This window comes from Bos indicus, chromosome 7, assembly GCF_029378745.1.
Source record: "Bos indicus isolate NIAB-ARS_2022 breed Sahiwal x Tharparkar chromosome 7, NIAB-ARS_B.indTharparkar_mat_pri_1.0, whole genome shotgun sequence".
NCBI classification, from domain to species: Eukaryota; Metazoa; Chordata; class Mammalia; order Artiodactyla; family Bovidae; genus Bos; species Bos indicus.
This window is the reverse complement of record NC_091766.1, coordinates 41,685,664-41,690,396: the sequence shown is the minus strand read 5'-3', so window position 1 is coordinate 41,690,396 and position 4,733 is coordinate 41,685,664. Positions and strand designations below refer to the sequence as shown.

The following is a 4,733-nucleotide window of genomic DNA, read 5'->3' as shown; positions in this document are numbered from 1 at the left end:
ATTAAAATATAAACATTAAGTACTTTCTTTGCTGATTGTTGCATTATCCTTGGTGCCTAACACACAGATAAATCTCAATGTGTTGTTTTAATGAGTAGACCTCACTTTTCTCTGAATTTCTATTTTTTTTTGTATGAATTTTCTATATGACATATTGGTGACATATGACATATTCCTAGGAATGCTCTAACATTGACTGGATTAAAGCAACAGAAATTTATCCTCTTCCAATTTTTCTTGTTTTAGTTGCTAAATCGTGTCTGACTCTTTGTAACCCAGTTAACTGTAGCCCATCAGGCTCCTCTGACCATGGGATTTCCCAGACAAGAAATACTGTAGTGGATTATCATCTATTTCTCCAGGGGATATTCCCAATCCAGGGATAGAACCTACATCTCTTATGTCTCCTGCATTGGTAGTTGGGTTCTTTACCACCAACACCATATTTTATATGTAAGATGTACATTGCTACTGCTACTGCTAAGTCACTTCAGTCGTGTCCGACTCTGTGCGACCATAGAGGGCAGCCCACCAGGCTCCCCAGTCCCTGGGATTCTCCAGGCAAGAACACTGGAGTGGGTTGCCATTTCCTTCTCCAATGCACGAAAGTGAAACGGGAAAGTGAAGTTGCTCAGTCGTGTCCGACCCTCAGTGACCCCATGGACTGCAGCCTACCAGGCTCCTCCATCCATGGGATTTTCCAGGCAAGAGTACTGGAGTGGGGTGCCATTGCCTTCTTCAAAAATGTACTCATATCTATATATAGAATATATATAGATTCTGAAAAGGTCTGGCTAGTCAAGGCTATGGTTTCTCCTGTGGTCATGTATGGATGTGAGAGTTGGACTGTGAAGAAGGTTGAGCACCGAAGAATTGATGTTTTTGAACTGTGGTGTTGGAGAAGACTCTTGAGAGTTCCTTGGACTGCCAGGAGATCCAACCAGTCCATTCTGAAGGAGATCAGCCCTGGGATTTCTTTGGAAGGAATGATGCTGAAGCTGAAACTCCAGTACTTTGGCCACCTCATGCAAAGAGTTGACTCATTGGAAAAGACTCTGATGCTGGGAGGGATTGAGGGCAGAAGGAGAAGGGGACGACAGAGGATGAGATGGCTGGATGGCATCACTGAATTGATGGACGTTAGTCTCAGTGAACTCCGGGAGTTGGTGATGGACAGGGAGGCCTGGCGTGCTATGATTCATGGGGTCGCAAAGGGTTGGATACAACTGAGCGACTGAAATGAACTGATATATAGAATATATATTATATATAATGCATATTACTTCTATCTATGTGTATACACATATCACTGCAATCACTGCTTCCATTAATACGTGCCATTTTCCTTATATCTTTGTCTTCACATGGTCATTTTCCTAAAAGACACAGTTACATTGAATTAGGGTCTACACTATTCAAGTAAGACCATAACTTAACTAATTATATTCTTTATTAGGACTTCAACATATCTCTTTTTGAGGAAAATAAGTCACACCACACCAGCATGGTGTAAAATAAAGAACACACACTTTATAGTTACACAATTATATAATCGCTTTTCAACTCATTCACACACTGTACTGAATACTTGCTATAAATTACAAACCAAGCACTCTATACTGTAATATAATTGGCAAGTATTTAATTTTTGTTAGCACTTATATTAATAACAAAAGTGCTCAGTACCATAGGAGTAAGGGCTTAGATCTTACTCTCCCTCTTTGTTACCATTATTCCACATACTTATTTAACTATATTTTTTCCTCTGTCAACTTATTGGTAAGTGACTTCTGATGTTTCGGGATGCTTTGTTTTTGCTTTTGAGAATTTTCCTTTATATAGAAAACTTATCAAAAATATAATATTTCATATTAATACCCTAATTTTTCAATTGAGATTAAAAAAAATGTTTAGAGGTGAACTTGGGGCAATTTCACAGTTTTATAAATGAGGGAGGTATCAGGAAGATTTATTTCTCTTTAATACTATACTCCTTGATTCCTAAGATTCCTAAATCTCATCATGCCGTATTGGTTAAAAACCTACATAATTTTACAGAATCATATTCTCTGTAAGGCACTATGGAAATGTTTACCAAACCAATAAACATACATTTTCTTTTAATAGTTAAAGAACACATTCATCATGGCATGGGAATTTCAGACCTTTAATTCTGATTTCATACTGCTGGGAATCTTTGACCATAGGCCCACCCACATCTTCCTCTTCTCTCGGGTCTTGGGCGTCTCTGCAGTGGCCATCATGGGAAACACTCTTGTGGTTCTCTTCCTCTACCTGAACGCCCAGCTCCACACTCCTATGTATTTCCTCCTCAGCCAGTTATCTCTTACGGACCTTGTGCTCATCTCTACCACTATCCCCAAGATGGCCTTCAACTACCTGTCTGGTAGCAAGTCCATTACCATGGCAGATTGTGCCACACACATTTTCTTTTATGCATCACTAACTGGCTGTGAATGCTTCCTCTTGGCAGTCATGGCTTATGACTGCGATGTTGCTACATGCCATCCACTGAGATACACCAGTCTCATGAGACTCAAAATTTGTGGACTTATGACTGCGTCTTCCTGGGTCCTGGGTTCTACTGATGGTGTCATTGATGCTGTAGTTACATTTTCCTTCTCCTACTGTGGATCCCGGGTAATAGCCCGCTTCTTCTGTGATTTCCCTTTTCTTCTAGTTATCCAATGCAATGACACTTCAATATTTGAAGAACTTTTCTTTTACTGCTGTATAATGATGATTCTTTTCCCTGTAGCAATCATCATTGCCTCCTATGCTCGAGTTCTTCTGACTGTCATTCTCATGGGATCTGGGAAAGGTCGCCACAGAGCTTTTGCCACCTGTTCTCCCATCTCATGGTAGTGGGAACGTACTATGGAGCAGTTTTGTTTATGTACATGCGGCCTGCTTCTAATCATTCCCCCATCCAGGACAGGATGATGTCTGTCTTCTACACCATCCTCACTCCCACACTGAATCCCCTCATCTATAGCTTCCGCAACAAGGAAGTGGCCTGTGTGTTCCAGGTTTTCAGGAAGGGTAAGACTGGAGAGTAAGTTGCTAATTATCTGCATTCTTTGCTTTCTTCTACATTTTTCTCTTTAATACTCTTCTTTTTCCATTCAGTTCTAAAAATAGCACTTATAATGTACATATTTTTGGAATAACTTATTCTGTGAAACTAAGTACTTTTTCTGTTTTGCAGGAAACTATGTCAAATAGCCATTATTACTTTATATTCAATCCTATTATGACTTTATTATACAACATATTATTTGAATAAGGACATTATAGATTTATTAAATGGTATCAGGAATTTGGGGATATACAACCAGGTAACAAAAAAAAGCTTTCTTATAAAATATTATGAACTCCAAATTTTTTTGAGGCACTTTGAATTTATTTTGGAAAAAGATCAGTGCACTGTGCTTTTGGACATTTACTCAGTGGTCTATAGTTTATTTTTAGTCTTCCAAGTTTGTAGAAGAAAGTACAATAACATTTCAAGACACATTTTTAAAAATTATACTTTTATTTTTCTCCATCACAAAAATTTTAAATATGATTTAAGAACCTCAGATACAATCTTTCTTCCAAGTTGTCAAAATCCATATAAGCTCAATTCACTGAATCAAGAAGTAACTTTTTTTCAATATTCAGATATCCAGTGAACTGAAAATGTGCAAATTTCCCTAAGTTAGGCACTGATGCTTATAAATTTTATTTATGAATATAAATCATATTGAAATCCAGGATATAGTTAAGCTTGTTATGTGTTTAATTAAAAAAAAAAAACCCTTATTACATCATATTAAGTGTAAAAATTTTATAACTGCATTATAGTTATATTCCTTTCAAGGAAACTAATTTAATCTCAATGGCATATATTTTATGAAATATATGAAAACATAAACACAAGAGAATCAAATAGTCCTACAATTGAAAACTTACTTCAGCATTTCTGCTTACAGGATAAGATTTTATGAAATTATTGAAAACACTATAATACACTTTTAGGTTTTGAAGTTATTGTGAAGAGAAGAGCATGTGGATTAAATGGCCAAACATATACTTTGACTGTGGTCTAAGATAATGTTTTAAGAAAATATTTGAATTCTGTCAAATGTTTACATCAGTTCAGTTCAGTCGCTCAGTCGTGTCTGACTCTGCGACCCTATGAATTGCAGCACGCCAGGCCTCCCTGTTCATCACCAACTCCCGGAGTTCACTCAGACTCACGTCCATGGAGTCAGTGATGCCATCCAGCCACCTTATCCTCTGTCGTCCTCTTCTCCTCCTGCCCCCAATCCCTCTCAGCATCAGGGTCTTTTCCAATGAGTCACCTTTTCGCATGAGGTGGCCAAAGTCTTGGAGTTTCAGCTTCAGCATCAGTCCTTCCAATGAACACCCAGGGCTGATCTCCTTTAGAATGGACTAGTTGGATCTCCTTGCAGTCCAGGGGATTCTCAAGAGTCTTCTCCAATACCACAGTTCAAAAGCATCAATTCTTTGGTGCTCAGCTTTCTTCACAGTCCAACTCTCACATCCATACATGACCACTGGGAAAACCATAGCCTTGACCAGACAGACCTTTATTGGCAAACTAATGTCTCTGCTTTTCAATATGCTATCTAGGTTGGTCATAACTTTTCTTCCAAGGAGTAAGTGTCTTTTAATTTCATGGCTGCAGTCACCATCTGCAGTGATTT

General features: G+C 38.2%; 1 pseudogene; it reads left to right on the top strand.

Annotated features, from left to right (window-relative positions):
- Positions 1-2,145: 2,145 nt before the first annotated feature.
- On the top strand, positions 2,146-3,080 carry LOC109561240 (olfactory receptor 2M7-like; annotated as a pseudogene).
- Positions 3,081-4,733: the final 1,653 nt, after the last annotated feature.